This window comes from Diadema antillarum, unplaced genomic scaffold, assembly GCF_040938485.1.
Source record: "Diadema antillarum isolate AM-2024a unplaced genomic scaffold, OU_Dant_1.0 seq00000532_RagTag, whole genome shotgun sequence".
NCBI lineage: Eukaryota > Metazoa > Echinodermata > Echinoidea > Diadematoida > Diadematidae > Diadema > Diadema antillarum.
Genome location: NW_027271483.1, coordinates 800,215 through 826,284, shown reverse-complemented (window position 1 = coordinate 826,284; position 26,070 = coordinate 800,215). Strand labels below are relative to the sequence as shown.

General features: G+C 38.6%; 1 long non-coding RNA gene and 1 other non-coding gene across 2 annotated transcripts in view; one reads left to right on the top strand and one right to left on the bottom strand.

The window, feature by feature from the left end:
* The window catches only part of LOC139734538 (uncharacterized), a 233,042-nt gene that overhangs the window by 147,454 nt on the left and 59,518 nt on the right, over positions 1-26,070 (bottom strand). The window lies entirely within an intron of this gene.
* Positions 90-162, top strand: Trnat-ggu (transfer RNA threonine (anticodon GGU)). Its single transcript has one exon. It is a non-coding gene; the product is annotated as a tRNA-Thr (tRNA).

Sequence of the window (26,070 nt, the reverse complement as noted above, 5' to 3'; positions counted from 1 at the left end):
TCTCGATCGAAGAATTTCATGAATTTGAATAATACAGCAGTACCCGCTGCATGCTACAGGATTAGAACCAACACTTGCTGTCGGGCGAAAGCTCGGTGGTCTAGTGGAGATGACGCCTGTCTGGTGATCAGGAGGTCGTAGGTTCGAATCCTGCTCGAGTATGTACGCCCATGATTTTTTATCAAGGCTACTACTACAACAGGTCTTCTCACCTGTAAAATTAATGCAGCTGGCATTCATCGGGTCTTCCAGAGAAGATATGACTGCATCTTTAACCCGTTGAAGACGAGTCCCGAGAATACTTGGGCAGGTGTCTATGGGAAATGTGTGTTATAGCAAAATCAGTCCATCCTCAACGAGATAATCATCAGCCTCATCCCAAAGCAGCGAGAGCTATATCTTATCTCACTACTCATTCAATACTCACAGCAGAAGAATTTAAGCATTCAGAATGGACTACATCCTAATTTGCCCCTCTCCCACCCCATTCAAAATCTTAGGAGGGAAAGAGGAAATGAATCTGTTCTTGTAATATGAATGCCTTATTATATTCCTTTGACTTTCAAATTTGTCCACAATAAACCTGTCTTTGGAACATAAATGTCTTTTAAATACTCACTGTAAAAGATTACATGCATTCAGAATGCCCTGTATCCTTATTTGCCCCCCCCCCCCCCCCCCTTGGGGATGAATCTGTTCTTGTAATACAAATGTCTTATTATATTCCTTTGACTTTCAAATTTGTCCACAATAAACCTGTCTTTGGAACATAAATGTCTTTTAAATACTCACTGTAAAAGATTACAAGCATTCAGAATGCCCTGTATCCTTATTTGCCCCCCCCCCCCCCCCCTTGGGGATGAATCTGTTCTTGTAATACAAATGTCTTATTATATTCCTTTGACTTTCAAATTTGTCCACAATAAACCTGTCTTTGGGACATAAATGTCTTTTAAATACTCACTGTAGAAGATTACAAGCATTCAGAATGCACTGTATCCTTATCCCCCCCCCCCCCCCTTGGGGATGAATCTGTTCTTGTAATATAAATGTCTTATTATATTCCTTTAACTTTCAAATTTGACCACAATAAACCTGTCTTTAAAACATAAATGTCTTTAAAATACTTACTGTAGAAGATTACAAGCATTCAGAATGCCCTGTATCCTTATTTGCCCCCCCCCCCTTTGGGGATAAATCTGTTCTTGTGACATAAATGTCCTTTTAATTGTTCCTTTGACTTTATAATTTTCCCACAATAAATCTGCCTTTGCAACATACCATGGTAATGTCCTTTCTTTCTTTGTCTTTCAAATTTTCCCATGACTAAAGAATCTTGATGACAGTAAAATTTCCTCATCACCAAAGCCTGTTCCCATGACCACTGCTGCAGCTCTCAGCTATGGGGAACGTCTTGGGGGGGGGGGGGGGATGGCATGGCTTGCAGCCCCTATCACACCTGGTCCTTGGTGGTTAGGCAGACGATTCCACTCATCTCATCCCTCCATTCTGGGGAAATCATGCTTCGTCTGTGCCAATATTTGCACGGAGAGCAAAAGGCAGGGCAAACAGTGGGTCCCATTTGGATGAAAATGTCCTCCCTCCCCCTCCACCTTTTTTCCTCCTCCAAACACAACAAAAGATGCCTTCCTTCCCTCTCACAGACCAAGCTGGCTGATACCTTTTGAAGACGGGCGGCCGATATTAGCTCCCCTTCTACACTTCATTGACTTTATAAATTTTGTCCATTCTACTGTCATCAAGACTCAAGACTTGCTCAAGAGGGAAGGTGCTTTAACCATGCAACAATTTCAACTTTAATCTAACAATATGCAACAGTCGGTCACAACATATATATGACAATATTCGAATGAAGAAAAAATTATGAGACAAATATTATAAAATGAAAAAGATCAAAATCATTAATGTCATTGTGTACATAGTCCTAAATACTGCATGTCTTTAAAATAGGTTAATATCTTACTTAGATGACTATTAAAAAGGTATGCCATCCTTTCTTACATCCTCCCTATGTCACTTCCCTTCTTCACTCTTCTCTTGTTATGATCCCCTATTGACACACTACAGTCCTTTCAAGGAGTACATACCACCGCCGGCGCCACATTTTCAAAAGTGGGGGGGGGGGGGGGGGGGCATTTCCGGGTTTTATGAGCTAACAAGCAAAAAAAAAACAGGGGGGTGGTCTTCAGCGCATTAACAGGCTCAAAGCTTAAGGTTTTAAGGTTTCACTCCATTTTTTTTTTCTACTGCCACTTCTCTTCTGGGGTGAAAAAAGTGGAGGGGCACAAAGTGGTGAAACTCTATGTATTCCTATGTACGGGAACAAAAACGTGGGGGGGGGGGGGCGAGCACTCAAATCACACCAGACATGGATGTCCATATCGATTCATAACCAGAAAACAGGATTTTTTTTAATGTTCTGTCTGTCTGTCTCCCATATCAAGCGCTAAGGGGCATTTATCTTGTGAGCAAACATGGCACGTTAGCCGAAAAAAAAAAAAAAACATGCAAAGCCGGAAGGTGTGAGTTTGATGAGGGTCGACGGGAGGGCACTCGCTGTCGTCAGGTCACACGAGGTCGCTTCATGGTAATACACTCGCCGCGCTTATGGCCAGGGTTGGCTTCAATATAGAAATCATTTCCCTTAGAAAGAAATGGATTCTCATCATTCTTTTGTATTCTCTTCCCCTCCTTTTCTCTTAATCCATACATGCTAGGAAAAAAAAGTATCCTAACATAAGGTGTTAGTATTTCCCTTGGTTTTTCTCCTAAGAAAATAATTCAATGATAGGAATTATCTCTTTTTTTTTCATTTCATTTTGATTTTTTTCATATTTCTCATAAAAAATACATGATAAAATAAACCAGAATGATTCACAATATCCAACTTGGATGCATCAATATCCAACTTGGATGCACAATTGAATATTAGTAATATAAAGAACAGGGTGGGCAATCTATGAAAATATGAATCTAAATATTAAAAAATGCTAGGAAAATATGACTTAAGTAAGCTTCATAGGTCCCAGTTGAAACCAAGTGTGAAGAACAAGATAAGGTGCACAGATACAACTTCGGATCAAACTGAAGAAAAAAGGACAATAATACTCAGGGATTTTACTATAACTTGCTTTCAACAATTGAAGAGTTTGTTCGCAAAAACCGATAAGTCCATTTCTGAAGATTTTAAAGTACGGTATCTGTCATAAAGTACAAAATAATACATTTTAAATGATATATTGGTCACTACATATAAAGGTTCATTTTTGAAGTTATGGTCAAAAGAAGCAAAAATTTTCTTATTATTCTCTTTATTTTTCTTGACTTTTAATCGCAAATATCTCCATTTGGCAAATGTGGACTTATCGGTTTTTGCGAACAAACTCTTCAATTATAGTGTAACAAATAAAGGAGAAATATTAATAGATTTAACATCTTACTCCGCAATGATATTTGAATGAAAAAGGAATGAATATATTCTTGTACTGGAGATAAATAAAAAGACAACAACTGTAGTCTCTGATTAACGGTGTGGTGTCATGCAAAACAATCTTGTTCGATTAGATGGTGTGGCTGATTAATGCAACAGCACGTTTCATTCACGTCATGGATACCACTCACTAATTTTGTATCTAAACTGGGATGACAGATTAAAGATGACATCACGTACCAAATGAGAGGAGTGGTGATTTCTTATTTACGCTAGGCTTCTCACCTGCAAGCTTCACATTAAAGGCATAATTTACCATTTGCAGATGAAACAAAAACCCAGCATTAGTGCTTTATAATAGTTCTAAAGTTTGAGTTAGGGATAGAAACAACCACTATAAAAATGTAAACCTATATAATTGATGTTAAGTATAGTTAAATATACAAAATGTGAACTATAGTCAAAATAAGAATGTTTCCAGACTAAACCATCTACAGTTACAGTTTAATGTGAAATATTGTGATATTTCCTTAGAGTCTCGGCTTTACTGCAAAAATCTTATATGGTAGGATGTTTTGTGATACAACTGACCTACAAGTATGCATCAAAAGTGATATCTTGAACATTTTTGAATCACTGCTCCAAAAGGTAAACAGGACCTTTAATGAATAATATGTGATAATACAGTCTACCAGTCTTCCATACTGGGTGCTTTGTTTTCATTCACTCATTCATTCATCGTTTCCTTCACCAAAATATACATAAAAACAAATCTTTACAAAAAAAGAAGTGTATGAATTAACATTCCCACATACAATGAAAAATTTTATAAGTTTGCAATTCATGAGGAATTTAACAAAAAAATCTATTTCTCTAAAATAAGATAAGATCACTATGATTTAAATCATGGTGTTAATCACAATAATAGGAATGCAGCATAACTTCTTTCTAATCACTTCTCTCACACATCACACCTTCTTAACAGTATTATCCAACAGATGTGGGCCAACTTTCATTTTTTGGGCTGTTTTTGAATTAAACCCAGTATTTCAAGCATATTCCCTATGGAGGAAAATTACAATCTTAAACAGTGAGCATGGCATCTTTTAATCAAACTGGCTTGCAAGAAAACTTCAATGATGATGTTCATGACAATGAAAAATACCCACTTCAGTGTACAATGTACTATTAGATTGTCCATATGCTTGGCATAGGTGAAATGAGCACTGTATCATAAACAATTGAATCTCATAACTTACCTATGTTTATAGAATATGATACTAAATTCATATTCTTAATTTCATCATTCTTCAAAACTGGATGTGAAGAAATTGAATCACAATATTGCGACAATGCGATATTTATAAAAGAGCTTTCATATCATACAATATTCTAATAATAGCAATGTTTTTCAGTCACCCTAAGCTTTCATTTCCTCTTTTCTATTTTCATATCATCACTGCATATTTTAGTATGTATGGGATTACAAAGATACAGAGGCAATTTTTAGGAGAAATGGTAAAAATATCATGTGCGTTAGAACTATGAGGCACAGACAATAACAGGTGCAAGAAAACTGTTGACTGTTATGCCGTTTCATATAAAACTGCATGACGCAAGTAACAGGGGTGCAGGGTGGATGATGACTATGGTGGTAACCATGACAACCTGAACGGAGTTAAACGCCACGCTCCTTTTGTGCTCCTCACTGCGCGAGATTTATGTCAGGAGACATCAAAGGAAAAGCAGATCTAATCAGTTCTGCAGTATTACGATTGATGAATGATGTGTAATGTAGTTTTATTCAGGAAACGTGTGCTGTAAAATCCGGTCACTTTTTTATGTGGATAACAGCCCAGAACAAGCAATGATTCAACGATCATGTATTGTCTATTTCTGTCTCTTACAAGTACTTCGTGTGTAAGAATGATGGAATATAGGACTGCTTGAAACCAGAAACATACAGGTTGCTCAAATGGTTGCAAGATTTTTTTTTTTTTCATACAGAGAAAGGAAAAATGAGTATAGGTGACATAATTTTAGAATAATGCAAAACTGATGAAATAAAATTATGAGGATTACGTCAAATGTGGAGACTATATAGACATTGGTAAGGTGTATGTAATGTCATTTTGAAGATGTTCTGTGTAGCTACAGGTAAGAGATGACATTTTGTCATATTATGTCATATCATGTCATTGCAACAGCTCAAGGTCAGGAACTGTGAACAAAGATCAACATCATTTTGTTTTTTAAAACTTTCATAATTGACTAGAAGTTACAAGAGTACATGACATTGACGTGATACTTGCTTTCTAGATTTGATGCTGTATTAAAATTGCAAGTAGCTGATCCAAAAATATGATTAAAAAATCAAAACAGCTATGCAAATGTCAGCCACATATGACACCAAAGACACTCAAATTCATGAATATGTTATGAGGTATTAAAATCAAAATGATTATGCAAATGTTAGCCACATTTGACATAAGAAGACACTCAAAATTAGGAATATGTTATGAGTAATTTAATGCTATCATTTTAAAAACTGTTTACTCACAGAGATTTTATATACCAAGGCAATTCTGGTTTCAGCAAGCAATGGACTAGTCATCAAGTTGTTACGAAAATCCATGGAGAATACTAAAGATGGAATGTCAGTAGGAATAAACTCTGAGTAAAGTACAACCCTCGTCAGGGTTTCATCTCCAATGCCGGAAAGGCCAGAAGAGACTCAGGGTTATCTATTCATGAGATGAAAAAACAAACAAAGCAAAGAAAAAAGATATAGTGGGAGTGAGGAATGGGGAATAGTTTGTGTGCCCTTCATGCTTCTTTGTTTGGAGAATGAAAATGATATTGACAACACCCGACAGCCCCGCGCAGAGCCATAACGCTCCACTTTATTTAAAGTTCAAGCACCTCATGAAGTGTCATAACCACTCATAATGGTCCACACGACCCCTTCCAAAAGACCCGAGGGCTGTAATCACGGCAATGGCACAGGATTCATAAAGGGAACTGAGAAGGCGGAACGGCATTATATTGGCGACCATGCAGCTCCGTTCCTTGGTTACTTTGCTCCAGAAATGATAGTCAGTGTGCCGCAAGAGAGAAGAGGGAGAAAGAGTCAAGCGTATTGAGTTTTTCATCCCGATAGGAAATCATTTACTTTGGTAGTGTTATCAAACACTGCAGTTTGGCATTTTGCCCAGGAGAATTCGGAATTTTTTCATTGGAGTACGTCTAACCTACATCCACTGGAGTAGGTCCTTCCTTGTATATAATACAGCAGAATGTTTCATGATCATACAAAATTTTTGAAAAATGAACAACAAATTGTCAATCAAGCAGAGTTCTACACCACACAAATACTAAATAAATTAATTGCTGACCCAAATTTTGCTGATTTAATTTACATCGCTGTGGAGACAACAAGGCTACCTACTGCTTTATATTCCTCATCTGTCCTTTCGATGATATACATTACTGAACGTAAGGCTACTTTTTAAGGTCAATTGATTACAAAGGACAGAGACCTCATTTCGTATTTGCAAATCATAAAGGCACACTTACATATAATAGAGTACTCAAGTGTGATGTCAGGGTCATGCATCGCCATGGAAACTGGTTCTAAACACCCTCATCAGGCCCCAACATCAGTGAACAGTTTTGTTGCCATCCATGCTTGAGCCTAGTTCCCAAACAGAACTATAACAAAAGACTGTGACATCATCTCTTTGGCACGCTATTGGCACTGACATGACATTATGTTCTGAGATAATAGTTGATAATTGGTTGAGTAGCTCATGGTGAGGTGAACGTGAAGAGACGCATAAATTGCTGCCTGCTGTGATGCCCATCTAACAATGCAATCACTTTTCCTTCATGCACCGGAGAACACACATCTTGAGAGGACCACGGCCCACATATCTAATAACGGACTCGGAAAAAAGTGCTGCTGGCGGCAGAGATTCTGAACCATAAATAGGCGCATGCAAGCACAGTTTCAAGGAGTGTGTGGGTAAAAAAAAAAAGAAAAGAAACATTGACGTAAACAAACTTGGCATTTACACCATTAAGATTCGCAGCCACTGTCGGAGTAGGCAATTAGCCAGAAGACAGCAATACCCAGATTATGTCTGCCTATATATTTCTCCTTCTTAAGGGCAATACAAAAACACACAAATACATATATATGGAATGGCAAGCTCAAATACATGTTGGTGCAAACAGTCGCACATTGCTTCTGAGATGGAGAGGAATACAACGAGAGCGATTTTATCGCAAAGCACGGTCGCAGCCCCGCAGACCTGCACAAACTCCTACGAGACCACAAAAATATCGCAGATCTGATAACCCATAGCTTGAATCTAAATATTCAAAATAGTGATATCCTCCTGCAACAGAGTATAGTATTATATATGTAGTATCTCTTTTTGGAACTACTAAACTAAATATAAATGTAGCCATAACTGTTGGGCTGAAAGCGGACAGTCGCCGGCTGCTTAGCTTGCAATCTCACCAAAATCTTGTATGCTTAGGCTTCTCACATCACCATAACAATGTAGCAATTTTGGGCTCAAAGTTCATCCCTGTTGGTCCAGGTTGATAAAGAAAAGAGATGTATTAAAGTATGTTCCCTGAATGCACATCTGATCATGAAAGTCCCAAGAGAGTATGTGTGAGTATTGATATTTTTACTGATTTGGGGGAATAGAAAAAAAAAGAAAAGAACAAGTTAATGTCATATATATACAACTGACCTGAGAAGGCACTAAAATTTCTACTTCTATTCTTTCCTGTGATTAGCTTGTAAATATGTATGAAAGTTTATATCAGGTCATTCCTATTTGTGACAAATGCTCCACCAACTAGAGATATTGACGTTGTTGCTGCTTATCTGATCATGCATATATTCCCCTTGTAGAAAAAAGTCAGTAATCTCACATCGAGACATACTTTTTCTCTCACACACAAATTTCACTTTTAACCCGTTGACGAGGAGTCCCGAGTATGCTCAGGCAGGTGTCTATGGGAAATGTGTGTTATAGCAAAATCGCCCAGTCCTCAACGGGTTAAAATGCTTATCTCACCTGTTGTTAATTCTGGGTCCTATATTAACCGTTTCTATGCTAATGAGTCAAATAAGCACAAATTTCACATTATGGGCCAGAAATTACTGTGGCACACAGAAGGTTAACCATAATATTTCAAGACATGAATGTTTCCAAGCGCCTTATAGGTTTTTGTCACAATGAATGCATTACATTGCTGCACCCCCACCCCCTCCCCACATGGTTACTGCCATGCATTATGAAAGCTAATTGCAATCCTTCCCTGTATTTGTAGACAAATGCACTCCTTCATACATAATTGTCTGTTATTAGAGTTGAGTGGCTTCCAATCACATTAACATGAACAATCTACATGGACAGTATTGTCAGAGGAAACAAAACAGTAAGTAATGTGATGGTGCATTCGTAGGGTTATGTATGAAATGGTAAAGAAGTTCAGAGATTATTTACAAAGGGGGAAGGGACAATCAGGACTTTGCACATACATATCTATCATGGACTGACTGGAAAACAGCCCTGGCTGATGTTTGTATATTGAATCAATGAAAATGAATGAAAAATCACCAGAATTCAGCAAAGGATGAGCCAACAAATATTATATCAATATGATGAGGTGTGACTGTGCATCACAAGTTGGACCATTGGCTAGTTTTACAGTTGGCCTAACGCTATGTTCTGGGTCAGATAGACTGATTTTTTTTTTTGTCCTTTCATTGTCTGACAGAATGACTTTTTTTCATATTCATCTGGTGCTTGGAGGTATAATATCAAGAACAAGAAATATTTTTGTAAACATAGTTTGCAGACTGAACCAAATGTTTGTCTTCATGAGGATATTTAAAGGCATGTGCGAAAACAGGAAAAATACATTGCTAATCATTGAGCAAATAACACTGAAAGTCTGAAATGTTCACGAATGCAATGTGCTGATTAAGAACGCCACGTTTCTGGGATATCGGATAATCCCTTCACAGTCGCGTCTGTGGAGTTCTATATCCTCCTTTTATCCTGCTCACAATACAGCATGGATCAGTGCACTTCAGTAAACCCGAAGTACAAAATCCCTTCTCTCAGTGGTAACTCTCCCACTCGTTGAATTGTCTATCTTTGATTTAAATGGGGGTAAGAACTTAAGATTTTGATACGTTTCATATCATATCAAAGCTGAGAATCTTTGCTTTCAAAACCTGAACCAATCAAGCTATTTTAGTGTCGCATTACACAGAGAAAGAGATAATCTAGTGCAGATATCAACTTACTGGGCCACTGGCAAATGACTTCATTTGATGAGGATTTGGTCAAAAATTGCCCAAGCAATGAGGTGCGTCTGTTTCCATGGCAATAAGACAAGAGTTCTAAGATATCTGTGTTCTTCATTTTTAGGCCTGTCTGAATGCGTATAAGCCAATGCACCTCACAGAATGTATGGACTAAATGTGACCCTGCACCACAAAACCAACAAAAAGTTGCCAGACATGGATTTTCAGTTAAGGGCAGATTCTTAAAGAGGAGACTCTAAGCTTTAAAATGATGAAAATACAGAAACTCAAAACTGACTTGGTTGACCCGTTTCACCTTTCTTGAGTCCTCACATAAAATCAAGGGGTGCGACTTTTTGTTTGTTTTGTGATGCACGGTCACAAATATATTTGTGTACTATTCAGTATGTGAATTCCAACACCTCAGAAGCAGTGAGTTGAATCATTTATACACATGTCTGGGTTTTCCTCCTTGTTATTCCATTCCCTCTTTTTCCTTTCTCCTTTCCGCTCTTCCTTTCCTCTCTGTCTTTCTCTCTTTCTTTCTCTCTCCATCTATCTATCCATCTAGCTATCGATCTGTCTATCTATCCATCTACAATTTGTATCTATCTCTTATCTTCATCACTTCAATTACCCTAGGTTTAAAAAGCACGTCTACTTACACACTCTATCCATCCACCAATCCTGAAAGACAACAATGGTGAAAATCCCAAGAAATGTAAATGTAGATTTCAAGGCATTTCAAGTGGTGAGAAGAATGAGAATTTCCATGGCCTTGTAACAAAGTAGAATGTACAGTACAAAAAGTTTTCAGGTTTCCTCCACACATTCCTCAAACTCTTCCCTCCCCCTCGCCACCCCCCTCCCCCCTCCCCCAATTTTCTTCAGATAATGAATTTGTGTTTATCAACTCACTTCTGGCTTAGAATTATGGTTCCAACCAACTGTCAGGGAATTTTTTTAGCAGTTGATAAATGCAAAGCTGCTTAGATTATGGGTTAGAAATGTGTTTCTGAAACACCAAAAAAAGTGTGACTGCAAGCACTTTTGAACCAGAAATGATTTTCTGCAGAGACGATAAACGCAAACTGAGTCATTTTGAATAGTGCTTACAGCTCAGACTTGTTCACACCAACCACTGCCAACTACACATCTCCCCTCCTCAGGTCAAACTGCGCAACCAAGCTGCACAGTGACAAGGCCTTCAAGTCAACTCATGACAGAGATGACAAATGCATCAACTTGAGAAACACTATCCAAGAGGTCTTTGCAAAATGCATTTTGATAGTTGGTATTGAAACATGTTTCAAACGAGGAAAAGATGAACGCAGCCAATGAAAATTCTCTCTCATCACTTTCCTAATGCGCCAGGGAAGGTCCCACAACACATAGGTAGTAAAAATACCCATCAATCCACTGAGTGATATACGACTACTGAAGTGTGCAGAGGTGTGCTATCAAATGTCATACAAGTCTCTATAATCATGGCAGACAAGCTTAGGTTTATCTCCAGACCCTGGCCATATTTTTTTTGTTGCTCCTGTCCAGCATAAAGTCAACTGCAAATTACCTTATCATACAGAGTATAGATATTGATTTTGTTTAATGTTGAATACTATGATGTGGAGGATGAGAAGTTTATGTTTCTTATTCAGAGATGTAGATATCATTTGAGAAATGAGTTGAGTTGGGACAACACTAACTACCTGGATTGTGTCGAATAGTGCATTTTTTTTCTAATATGACTTGTACCTGTTTTTTTTTTTATATTTGGAAAATAGAAATTGACTTGTACCTGTTTTTCTATATTTGGAATATAAAAATTTAATCAAAGACAAAAAATGAATAAAATCAACTGCAATTCATAACATTTTGTTAAATTCTGTTACATATTGTATTGAAAGAGGAATGTAGAAATAAATTGAACTGAACTGAATTGAATTGAATCCTATGGTCAAGTTACCATTTAACATTTTGTGTACTTGAGTGCCTATTGGTATAGAAAGCCCCATAGCATTGTACACACTGTCCAAAGTCCCTGGTACAGATAGGGTTAATGAATCAAGTCAAATAAACAGATCTGCTATGTATCACTACAAGGAGATAATCACAAGACATAGTGAGCTCTTTGAAGGCTCATATGTCACAAAATGGTGATATATTGGTGACATGCACTAATCAGACAAATTGTTAAAGGCATTATTTATCATTTGCAGATGAAACAAACACGCAGCTTTAGTGCTTGAAAAATAGTTCTAAAATGTAAGTTAGGAATTGAAACAACCCATGTGAAAATGTTAATCAGTATAATCAATGTCAAGTACTGTCACGTACAAAAAAGTTAACAATAAAATAAAATTGTTTTGAAAATAAACCATCTACAGTTATGGTTTATTGAGAAAAATAGTGATATCTCCTTATATTTCAGGCTTTATAGCAAAATTTTTATATGGTGTAAGATGTTTTGTGATACAGCCGACCAACAAATATGCATCAAATGTGATAACTTGGAGCATTTTTTGAATCAATGCATCCAATGGTAAACAGCACCTTTACTGTCCTCTCCATCACATCCATGCAATTTGTCTGTTAAACCCTTTCTGTGTCAGGTACTTCAAACAGTGTATGCAATGCTTTGGGGGTTTCTTTGTTGATTGGAACTAAAAGCACACTAAGGGTTAACTAGCTTTTTTTTAAAGTTTAATGAATGCCATGTTTTTTAAGTTGAAAATTTTGCAAATGCAACCAAAATACAATGCGCCTATGCAAGTCAGAATTGCAATGTTATGCTCTAACAATGATATGGTGCCATGGATATTAGTAACATTTTCAGTCCTGATCTCACTTCAAAGGAAATATTGGTGCTGATTGTGGGAAAATATAGACATATGTACCCATAGATAGGGTGGGTAAAGTGAGAGAGAAAGAGAGAAAGAGATAGAGACAGAAGGTAAGACAGATATAGATAACATTAGTTAGATAGAAAAGATAGAGATAGATAGATATATAAATAGAGATAGAGATAGATATAAAGGTAGATAGAGGTATAGATAGATAGAAATAGAGATAGATAGATATATCTGGATAGATACATAAATCAATAGATAGATAGATAGAGAGATAGATAGATAGATAGATAGATAGATATAGATAGATATAGATAAATAGAGATATGGCAAGATAGAAATAGAGATAGTTAGATATATATATAGATAAACAGATGGATCAATAGATAAATACAGATAGAGAGAGAGAGAGAGATAGACAGATAAGTAGATGGAGAGGGATTGAGAGATAGACAGATAAATAAATTGACATCTTTATTTTCCACTCTATCAGCACATTTCAGCTCCTGACAGCCGAGGTTCGAAAGAGGGAGAGAAAAAGAGAAAAGGAAACAACCCCAGAGCCCAAACACCGACCGAGAAGCCATACGGACGAGCTATATTCCCCCATGTGACCGGATTAACGTGACGAATACCATTACGCACAGGCTGGCCTGGGGCATTGCATTCATGATCCTGTTAATGGGAGATGATTGGTAATTGTTGGATGTTCAGTTTGGTTTGCCTGTAAGCATATTCTCCCCCACCCCTGGGGGCAAGGGGAGGGGAGGCTGGGGGAAGAGTCATCATCCAGTATTTTCTTGTCTAGTATACAGATATACAATGTATATAGAAGAAAATCAACTTAAAAAGAAATGGCTAAATGAGAGTTGAAACCCACATGTATATTTTCTGGCATGGTTTGTTGAATCATTTGAATGTGAATATGAATTATGATTTGCTTTTACTAACAGAGTGATAAAATCTACAGGGCAAGCTACCATTGGACCAATGCCTATATGTCCCCTCTAAATGATTCTTTTAATTTTTAATATTACTCTATTAATCTTTGTTATCACAGTTCCATGATTGGTGCATCTGATAGCATTACAGACACGATGATATCATGATAATGATAATGATATCAACCATGATACTAATAATACAATGACGATTTTCATAATCAAATAAGACAATAAGATAATGATAAGAATCACGGGGTCCTAGTTATCCAGGACAGCCTACTTAGTGTATTAAGCAATATTTTACCTGATGGCTCTGACGGTTATTACAGAAGACCGAAAGACATCGTATGCCATGCAGGAAATCTAATTCCACCATGACAAAATGTTATTAAATAATTATTTGGCAGCCACTTAAAGAAGAGTACCTGCATAGATTGGATTTGTGTGATTAAGATTGACACCATTTCTGCACCAATATATGGCATAGGTCATGGAGCGAGTATGATAGAATTATCCATCTTAAACAAGAGAAGACAGAAAATTAATGATGTGTGAATTCAATGGCCTGAGAGAATATGGTGGCTGAAAAAAAAATGCAACACCGGCAAGATATACATTAATTTGCAATACATGAAGGCGGGTAATTCATCAATGATGCACAGATAATTCCCAGCATTAAATACCAATGACTTCAATTCGGCACATCAGAGGATAATCTACACCTTCCTCAGTATTCATGAGTTTATTGCCATATACACGTGTGATGATTCTCTACAAAAAAAATTGGGTTAATCGCTTTACTGGGTCAATCAATTACATGAGCAGAATTCTTAATCATTGGACACAGAGTTGAGCTTGGAACGGCTTAAAAAACTTCTTGCTTTCAAAGGTCACTGCTCTCATGAGCTTCTTGTCTGCTTCCTAAATTCAAATTTGTTTTTCTTTCGTTCCTACTGTCCCATTATCGTAATCCAGACCACATTTTCCCACTTCATCACTCACACACACACACACACACACACATACACAGAGACACGCACACAAACATGTGGTAATGCATCAACCAATGGGCACCAGTCTCTCCACAAGTCTGCGCGATTAACATTCCCCCGAGACGACGACGATGGAAATCAAATAGGCAAACACTTCGCGCCCTCGGCCGATGCCAAGCCAAGCGTTAACCCGCCGCCTAGCTCTACCACAATGCGATAAACGAATGCAAATATTTTCGCCTATGGGGTGTTAGGTTTGCGCTCATGCTCTGCAATACCCCCTGTGAGGGCAACGCGCCTATATCATATTTGCCCTCGGAGGCAAGCCACGCTGAGTAACGATACGCGAGTGGCGATGACAGCGGTGGCTAGATTGAGTGATGGAATAGTGAAGGACCACTCGGCTAACTTACAAAAAATCCTCCAGGATAGAAGGAGTATCTTGCCATCATTGCACTTAGAGACTCTGAAGTAGTCCTCACTCTAAGAAAATTACCTCCGAACTTCATATCCCTCTCACACAGAACCGTCATCAGGGGTAGATTCTCACTGGACATATAGATGTCTAAGTCTCCTTCGATCAGAAATCTCCCTAACTAATTGGGGACATTTGGGATGCAATACATGCCATCAAAATTAGATCAAACACTTAATTATACACCTTCATCAAATTGTGATCATATTTCAGAATGCCATCGGGCAGTTTTCACAACAACGACAAAAAAAAAAGTTTACAACAGAAAAAGGTACAAACTACGATCATGAAGAGTGTTTGATCAGATCCCAAATTCCAGTTTTTATCTTTTTGTGATGAACCATATTACAATTGATTGAAATCATGACAGCATTTAATTTTATCTGTGCATTTTTGAAGGCAACTACCTACTGGTTCACCCAGGGAAAAGAAGACAAAATTTTGGCATGACAAAAACAATTACTGATACACTGCCCCGCACAGGGAATTCATAATTTTTGTGCAGTTGTATTTAAACAAAATATCCTAACTTCAACAAATCGCGGTGTCATGCTTAATAGTAATAATGTTTTGGCACCAAGTTTGTTTGTTTTTTAATCAGAATCAACTTTTGATGGCTATGATGATGGTTAAAGGGACTGTACAGTACTGACTGAGGTGGGGATTCATGCTTTGAACATTCTTAAGTGAGATAATGAAAGAGTATGTAATTTTAACCTGTTGAGGACGGACTGATTTTGCTACAACACGCATTTCCCATAGACCCCTGCCCGAGAATACTCGGGACTCGTCCTCAACGGGTTAAGAAGGATTCAACGTTTATTTGATGAAAATTGGTTTTCAAATGGGTGAGATATCCAAAAAAGTGCTAATAATAAAAGGCGACATGCCACAACTTTATTAGGATCTCTTTGTTTCACCTTGTTTTTGGATATCTCAGCCATTTCAAAACCCATTTTCATCGAATAAACTTTTGATACCCCTTAGAACTGCATGCTCTTTGACATCTCATGGCGTGGTTTCTGAATATCTCTCAAAACGTTAAAAGCTAAATCCTCACCTCGACCAGAACTGTACACACCCTTTAATAAGGGTGGCACTGCTGTCTTTATGTCTGTGTTATCACCATCCTTCAATAATTGTTTATTGGTAACATCAACTACAAAGGGAGTTTGACATTTGCATCCTAGTTAGTGTTCCAAGTGATGATTTCATTTCTCCTCATACTAAGCGAGAATAAATCTTTGATGGAATTTGATGTCAGGATATTGAAGCACCAGTACTGACAGTGTTTGTTCGTATGTCATCTGAACTCTGAAGTGTCTATTACCAGGGTTGACATATGTTTGAGGGTGACAAATTCAAGAGCAAGAAACTCTTGTTTTTTGCTCTTTTGCAACGAATAGGCTATTTAGGAAGACTTCTGCCTTTTGCTTCTGATGGGAACACAGTTGATTAAAGAATTGAAGGTCAAGTTCACTTTAACCCGTTCCTTACGGGAACCTGGTAAACCAGGTTCCCGTGGGAGCAACTGATATACGGGAACCTGGTTTACCAGGTTCCCAAAATGAAGACAAGAGTGCCTGCTTTAGTGGCCTAAATTCATGTTTCTTTGTGTTTTAATGCCCAGAAAAGTGGGTTTGATAAAAAGATCAGAGTTTATTCTATCAGCATTTGTTCTCTTTCTGTTTGGGAATTGCGTGTTTAAGAGATTTATGTACCTTTTCCTGATTTAATTTTTTGCTTGTTCTACTGTAAACTCGTACGAACACGTACATAGCGATCAAGGCTGAGATCAGTTAGAAATTTGGGTTCGCTGACCCCAGTCACCTCATTCAGGTACCTGGTTTTGTGTAGAACAAAAGATTCTGTGAGCTCATCAGCGCACGCTCTTTTCATACCTCGCACCCGATCGATATTTCCATTGTTCACTGGCACATATAGTTGACCGTGGAAAGGGGGATACAATGTACCGCTTGACTGCCTTCACACAGGTGGATTACCAACCTGTCTGCCCCTTTGTCAACGGGCAAAAAGAATCTCGTTTGAGGGCATTAAAGGCACTCAGAGAATTGCGGAAGGAACGGGTTAATATGCACGTGGACTAAATGAATGCAGCACTACTAGTGAAACACATTGGTGAAAGTTTGAGGGAAAATCGGACAATCTGTTCAAAAGTTGTACATTTTTGAAGTTTCATTGTCACTATCACTGGATGAGAAGACTACTACAGTTTATGTCACACGTGTAAAACTAGAAAATACAAAGAAAATTTGAAATAATTTCACTTTTCTGGCAGAATAAAAGAGCACCTGACTTGCCTCTTTCAGAAAGCAGGGGAAATGATATTACCCTTAGAATAAGTCAATAACAAGTCCAGGGAATGTGTACTTTAGATTTCTTCAAAAGAAAAAAAAAACAATTGTAGAATTCTCTTTAAACTTTCTTTACATTGTTCAACACATGTGACATCACACAATGTAGTAGTGTTCTCATCCAGCAGTGACTACACAGAAATCTTTTAGAATTCATCACTTTTGAATGGATTGTCTGATTTTGCTCAAGCTTACACTGATGTGTTCTACTAAAATAGCTGTGTTCACTCAATCCACATGTGTATTAATGTGATCTTGTCCTTTTTAATATTCTAGCGTGTCTACAATCTCAAATTGAAAATGATTAGAACATCAGTCCAATCTCCTCTAAGTGATGACAAGTACTAAATCTCATCTTGATTTACAACCCTCAGCACAATTTTCTAATCCTTCAGTTGAAAAATAGGTAATAGCTGACCATACAGTTAACATCTGAAAATGTATTGTTGCATGATGCATTATGACTGTACAAGAGACAAGTTTATTGTTTGTTTGTTTGTTTGCTGGGTGTTTTTGTTTTTGTTTTTGCTTCATTATCATTCCCATGGAAGGAGAATGAAATTCCTTTGTTTTATTCATCATCCACTTCAAGTTCAGGAGGCAAGTGCTAACTGTCCTATTTGTCAAAGTCTCAGCCAAAGTCTCACAAATCTTTTGTTGTTGTTGTTGTTGTTATCCTTCTTAGCTTCTGTCTGTGTATGACCTTTGTAGCAGACAACACTACCAATCATGCCGGGACGTGACTAAAATCTTGTGTCGTGCATGTGGTTCATCATCTCCGTTTGGCCGCAGCTGTGTCTCTGAAAATATTGTAATTACGGATACCGACTTATTTGGGCTGAGCATACTAGGGAGGGGGGGGGGGGGGAAATGTTGAAGTGTAGATTAATATGGCCTTCCTCAGCCAGGGCACTTAATCGCGCTAACTAAATTAGTTTACCCTAGATTTGCACCCATTCTAATCTAATACAGACACACAAGGGGGTAAATCCAATATACATACATGAATGTCTTTATAGGGGGCATCGCAGACAAGGTAAACAGATAGCTATTGGAGGGCGAGGAGACACATCTTGGGAACCTCCGAGGAGCTGGACAGATAGCATATAGGGAAGGGTGAGAGTTAGTATGGGATGAGGCATGACCTTTGCAATATGGGGGGGGGGGGGCATCCAAACATGGGTAAAGGGTGGAGGAAGCAGAACCCCACTGGTGTAAAATGGACACCTTTACTTACAATTAATGATTTTATTTCAGTATGGTCATCTTGAAAACACTTTGAATTTCATATGAATTATCACTATCCTATGTTACCATGAATCCAAACATATGGGGTTGATGTTGACCTAATATGTGCATGAGGGCAATCCTAATCATATTAAGTCCAGTTTTAATTTGGCAGCAAATCATGGCAAGATTTCAATGATCCCATCACATTGAATGCCCATAGTTATCAAAATCAACAGTCTTTTCCAGAAATCAAGTTCATCTGATGAGGATGATTGCAATTATATCAGCAGATTTCAGCAGGGAAGAATTTGGGCCCTTTTCTTGCATTGACACATAAACTGAGGAGAGAGCTCTAACTTTCTGCAGCGCAGGAGCATTTCAAAGCTGAGGCTGAATTTCTCCAACCAGGCATAAACAACATCTCGGCCAAAGAGGTGGAAAACATCGGAGAGTGAAGATGTGATTTAAGGATGGCAGAACTCTCACCCTAATGAGTAGAGGTATGGGGATGATGATGATAAACAGGTATCCGTGATGTCGAGGGAATACTCTATGAAACTGGTCATCGGTGAAGTGAGACGATGATGGTGTAGGGAGACACCCTACCCACTCATCCATCCGCCCCATCCATCCATGCACCTACTCATCGCTTGACCAGGGTAAGTGATTAAGGGATTGGGGGTGGGGGGGGGGGAGGGAGTGGAGGTTAGAGGGGGATATGCGAACAATGTCAATTACGCTTCTGTCAGGACTGCATATATGATGACAAGCGAGGGCGATATCCCAGCAGTGATGAGCCCAGGGTCGTGGGTGTCACCATCACAAGGGACTTTGTTGAGGGCATGACTGAGAAGGCAGTGCCCTTTACATACCTGTTTACCAGCTGATTGTGGGGAGGAGAGGGGGTGGGGGTTGTGGGAGAAAAAGTACAACTAGTCTTACTTCCAGGATATGTACAACATTTTTGGCTATCCAATCTCCAGCTACACTGTGACAAAACAATAAGTGTAAAACAAATGTGCATAGCATTTATTTTCCCCACTTCTATAATTACCTCATATTTATTTCTATAATAATTTGCACAGTCATGATTAAAGTGCACAATATAAACACTCTTCTCGTGAGAGCATGCTCTCATATTTTGAGTGTAAGAGTTTGGTGAAATGTTCACTGTTCTGTACACATTATTTTACTCCCATATGATATTTTACTCCAAGACCTCCATTGCTATCCATTAGACTGAAAAGTACAACACAAACAGACCAACAAATAGTAAATGTACATTATAATACATAGAGCAGGGTTAGACACTAACTTTTTTTTTCAGCTGGCCCAAGCGGGCCCATAAAATCATTAGCTATAAAACATTGGTGGCCTGAAAAAAAGTTAGTGTAGTGGTGCTAAATAATAGGAAACATAGCAATCTATTTTGAGTCTTAGTTGCCAGATGGGGCCACCAAAGGATATGCTTCTTGATAGTTTGGTGGCCCATCATCATTTTTCAGTGGCCCAGGCCACTGGGCCACTGCAAATGTCGAGCCCTGGATAAATGTATTCTATGTTTGGTTAGAGAACAAGACTATGTCAAAATGCATATGCAGTTGTTTTTAATTCAACACATCTTCCAAGCCTTCAAGAATGACTTTCTCATGAAAAGACCACCAGCCTAGGCCGCCCTCCAGCCTAGGCCGCCCTCCAGCCCTCTGGAGAGACCAAATTGAAAGAGGCTTCACATCAAGCCCAGGGAAGACCAAACTGGAGCAAGATGACTCGTATAGGAGAGCAAAGGGACACACTGTCCTATGCAATTAAGTCAAGTAAGTCAAGTAAGTCAAAGCCATTTCTTCTAATCCTCATGCCACCATCAACAGGGCCCATACCTTGTTTCAAAATATCATGATGTTATAGAAATTGCCATATGTGACCTTTCTGTTTATGCTCTTCATAATGTAATCGCTCGAATGGTGGTCAATTATCACAAGTGCTTGCCACAGTGGATGAGCATGCACAATGAGCTAAACTGTCCACTGTAAACATTATGATGTATCTAATAGCCAGGTCAGATGGCTTCATATTTGGCCACAGAGTCGTAACAGTGGAAGACCTACACATGAAAAAAAAAAGGAAAAAAATCATGATTTTTCCACAGAGTTCATTCTCATCGCAAATCAACATAGCAAGCTACGCACGATGTTAAAATAATCACACTCCAGTCCAAGAATTCTTGAAATGATCTGCAAAGCTTTTGGCACAGTTGCTTGGCAACTTTCAGCGAGATGTCACGATTTCTCTAATGTCGCAATTTTACAATGGCTGAGCGAATGGCCCTAAGCTCACACCAGACCTTTCAACATCTGTAATTCAAACTACGTGAACACAAACCCTATGCTCCAACCCATCTTGTAAGGCATCCCCTGAGTTTACACATAAAGAGCCTGTATACCTAAACGAGAACTTATTTTGAAAGCATGTCTCTAAACATGTTTACAGTTATGTAGATTTCAGGCTTTGAAACGGGTCTTCCAGTTTGTCAACTGCAAACAATATTTCTTAGAATAGCTGTGACACTAATTTTGTGGCCTGTCTTGCAAACATGCAATCCTCAATTTACCCACATTCAAGGGTGTGAATTTATACCCAAGAACTGTGATAGTAGAAGTAATTGAGGTCATGCTTAAATGGCTCCCCCTCTCCAATTGTGTTTGAAAGGTCAACCCGTTCACATAATTTATAAAATGTGCTCCCAGACTTGAGCAAAAACTTGATTGGAAAACACCTCCTGACAATGATTGATGGCCAAATGTGAAGTGAGAAACATGTTTTGGAGGAACATAATTCTTCCCCGGGGGACCTGGTGATGAACATTTCCAAGTTCAGTTTTCCTAATGCGTACACCTTCACATTCGGAATATGCATCAGTCATTAGGCCTACCACATGTGGCGGTCATGGGGCTGGCTTCTGCATTGTCAGGATGTGCCCTAGTTTAACTGTTCCTAGCATTTGGATGTATTGGTGAATCGGCTTTCAAATTCCTTATTTTTGTATGACGTTTTGCCAGAGACCCTCCGTTTGCCGACTTTGTACATGACTGAACTTTGACAGACATTTTTTTCCTAAATCTATATCACACAAAGCCAAATGAATTCCTTTTATCTATTCCACATCATGGCTGTGCTACAATACAGAAATTATCCAAGTTTGTGTTTTTTTTTGGTACATTTTTTTTATAAATATTCATTTTGATCAGTTTTCATTTATTTCCAATCTCTGTATTGCCGCTGAGAGCGTAGAATCCCTTGGAAACTTGCAATTCCTGCAAGCTTTAGCTCTTTTCTGTTTTACATCTATACCATCAGCATGTGATCATAAAAGCATGATTTTCACTGGACATGCCTTTTGAGAGATAAAAACAAGTCTTTTTGTTCATGTGATATATATTTTGTGTTCACACAAAGTATATTGTTTATTTTTTGTGAAATATGAAAAGAAGCTAAACTAAATCAAACACTGTATTTCAAAATCACCAGACACATGATTTGATTGGCATGCACACATATGTTGCTAAACATGTTCTAAATGCGTTACTTGCCAATCTGAAATGGTTCTCATCCTCCATTTCACTCAGAAAACGATGAGAATGGGATGCGTGCATGTGTGCAATGTCCACAGCAAGAACTGTTTCCCCTGACAGTTCGGTGGTGCGCAGGAAAATTGCCCCTCGCGGTGACCTCTGAATCACTCACGTATGAATTTGTCGTCCTGTACACCAGTCACGTGTGAACTTATCCCTCGATTATAGTTTCGAGACAGAGAGAGGAATCCAGATGCGTGTGAATGTCTGCCCATACGAGATGAGAACTTTCCACGGATTGTCTGAGAGATGAATGTATGTGGGAGGGTTCTATATCGCTTTTACAATTTCATAGGCAAACTGTATATCTAAAGAGCCTCTCATATCTTAAGTGAATATACTCAATCTTACCAAGCTTCAACAAAATTTTGCTCAAATTGTTTTCATTCCATATTTTTTACCCCGACATGATTATCTGAAAAAAAGATGGATATGACAAATTTCAAGTTATTTTGCAATTTTACAGTATGAGTGAGTAAGCCACTCATGGTTTTATGTGGTGTAATACTGGGCTTGCAAAATTTGTCAATGTGAGTTTTATTCAAACCAGTCCCTTGAAGTTGTTTACAAAAATGATTGACAAAAGTACACGCTTATGAGCGCGCTTGTAATTGTTGAGTGCGCGCGGCATATGAAGTGCATATTTTCTCTTGGTGATTGACCGGAGTGTTTACATGTAAAGTTAAGGGCGAAAACCCAGAAGAAGAAAAATACACATTGATATTGCCCACTGGAAACTGGTGGTTTCGCGACCAATCAAAATACCAACTACAACTGCCCAGCAAAACTACTTTATGTATAGGTAATAATGTAGAATATAGCATGTATAATCAGCTAATGAACAAGTGGAGGACTTGGAATCAGAATAAGTGTGACTAAAACACTGCTGTCAACAATAACACCCATTCACTTACACTACCAGTAAGGAATGTGCCTTTGAGATGCCAACTTGCGGCATACTCGGCTACTGTACATGGATATAATATTCATGCACAATTTGACAAGCACTGCAGATTTTCACACCCAAGCTGACACTCAACCCGTCCAATGCACACACGAAGGTCAGCAAGACACGATTTGGCGAAGACGACGGCTCGCCGCTTCAAGCCGCGCAAAACACCGGCGGCCTCCGACACACACGACACGCACGACATGTCATGAACGTATGTGTCACCCATCATGACTTGAAGGCAAGGAAAGGAAAAAATTGTGTTTCTTTGGCATGTCACCTCAGGTTTGAATCTCTTGAGCCACAGTACGCCGACTACGCTGTATCAACACTCGTGGGTAATGGCCTGTTTTCGGTGACACCTAAAGGTGTACACAAGGAGTGATTTACATATTTTTGAATTATAATTATTTTTTGTTATATATATATATCTCTGCCAGCCGAGTCGGCCTTGTGTCATGTGGATTGAAAATGGAATGCGAATGGATTTATTTCCATCGCCTCCTTTCAATCCCCGCAAATCTCCTTCAACTCCATCTGATCCACCCTCCCCACAGTATTCCGATCCTAAGATAGGTACACTAATCTCCACTAGAATCCTCTCTGTCCTTTCCCTTTAAGCCTGGTGGCAGGACTCTTTGTAAAATAAAACACCCACCATTTCTCCCTATCAACTTTGCAGAAATTTCAGTCACAACCAAACTCTGTTTTTTTTTTCAGAGACTCTACATGTTGTCTATATATTTGCTTGTGTCACAGAGCCTCTTGAAATTTAGACACTTCTTTGATGTTGAGAATACCAAATAATCATAATGATGATGGCAATATTCATGATAATGAAAATAATACCAATAATAATAAATGATAATTATATAATAACAATGAATCAGATAAATCACGATAGCGTTGAAAGTGTATACATGCGAAGGAAATATGTTTTTCCGTGCTTTGTATTCCACAATTTTTATATTTTCTGTGATATTACTGAAAAGAATGATTTATGTATGAAATAATGTTGGAAGAAAATAAATCAAACAAAAAAACAACAATTATGTTAAAAAGGCACTGTGTAGAAAGGAACCATATTCATAATCACCATACGTAGTACTTTCTCATTCAGGAAGATATAATATGTGTGTCAGGTCACTTTAAAGGGACTGTACAGTACTGGTTGAGGTAAGGGATTCATGTTTCGAACATTTCTATGTGAGATAATGAGAAACCTCTTATGAAATTTGAAGAAATTTGAAATTTTAAGAAGGATTCAACGTTATTTGATGAAAATTGGTTTTAAAATGGCTGAGATATCCAAAAAAGTGATGATAATAAAAGGCGACAGGCCACAACTTTATTTAGGATCTCTTTGTTTCACCTTATTTTGGGATATCTCAGCCATTTCAAAACCGATTTTCATCAAATAAACTTTTGATACCCTTTAGAATTGCATGCTCTTTCACATCTCGTAGAGTGGTTTCTGAATATCTCGCAAAACATTAAAAGCTAAATCCTCACCTCGACCAGAACTGTACACACCCTTTAACACCTACCATGAAATGTAATCGTAATGCTAAATTACAAACACGTTTGAAATTACGATTCCAGTTATTGTCCATTCACACAACCAAGGAAGGCTTTGCATCTATCCTATCTTTGACTTTCAGAGCAAGGTGGGGAGGTCTGGCTTCTTCCCAAGTTCCTATCAATCACTCTTCAGCATAGAGTAGCGCGCTCTTTGACTGCAGTGCGAGCACTTGAGGAGCACTATTTTTCTGCAGAGGTGGTTGAAAGGTCACGATAAGCTCCACCCAAAAAACAACAATTCAGAGGTCAATCGGCTTGTCATTCTGGCGAATCATGATTAATTAAATAACACCTCCTGACCGTCATTTGAAACACAACTGGAATTATGATTCAAATCACCCTCTGCAATTCCAGTTAGCATTCACGCAAATGCTTAATTATTTGAAACATGATTTTAATGATGCATCATTACAATCATGTTTCAAATTACGCACTCTGGGTAGGTGTGAAAACGAGGTCATATGCATCTCAATTTAGACAAAAATAGTTGCCGATTCAGGAAGGTTTTGATATTCTCTTGTCAGGACATGAGGATGAATTAAAGTTTTCATGGAGGCATGTGCAAAGCTGGGGACATTCAGTTGCTCTGCCTACCAAGTATCTCCAATAATAAGTGTTTACCACTCCAATTTCCACAACTTTCCTTACCCCCACCCTCCATCTCTCCCCTTCTAGTATCCTCCACTCCACTTCCCTTACCTCACATCCCTCCATCTCTCCCTTTCTTTCCTCTCCCCTCCACTTCCCTTACCTCCAATCCCTCCATCTCTGCCCTTCTATCCCCTCCCCTCCACTCCTATTTCTTCCAATTCTCTTACCTCCCATCCCTCCATCTCTGCCCTTCTATCCCCTCCCCTCTACTCCCATCTCCTCCACTTCCCTTACCTCCACCATCCCTCCAACTCTCCCCTTCTATCCCCTCCCCCCCCACTCCTATTTCCTCCACTTTCCATACCCCCAGCTCTCCAACTCTCCCCTTCTATTATCCTCCCCCCCCCCCCACTCCAATCTCCTCCACTTCTCTTACCCCCATCCTTCCATCTCTCTCCTTCTATCCCCTCCCCTCCACTACAATCTCTTCCACTTCCCTTACCTCCCATCTCTCCATCTCCCCTTCTATCTCCTCTCCTCCACTATCATCTCCTCCACTTCCCTTACTTCCCATCCTTCCATCTCTCCCCTTCTATCCCCTCCCCTCCACTCCCACCTCCTTCACTTCCCTTATCTCCCACCCATCCATCTTTTCATCATTCTC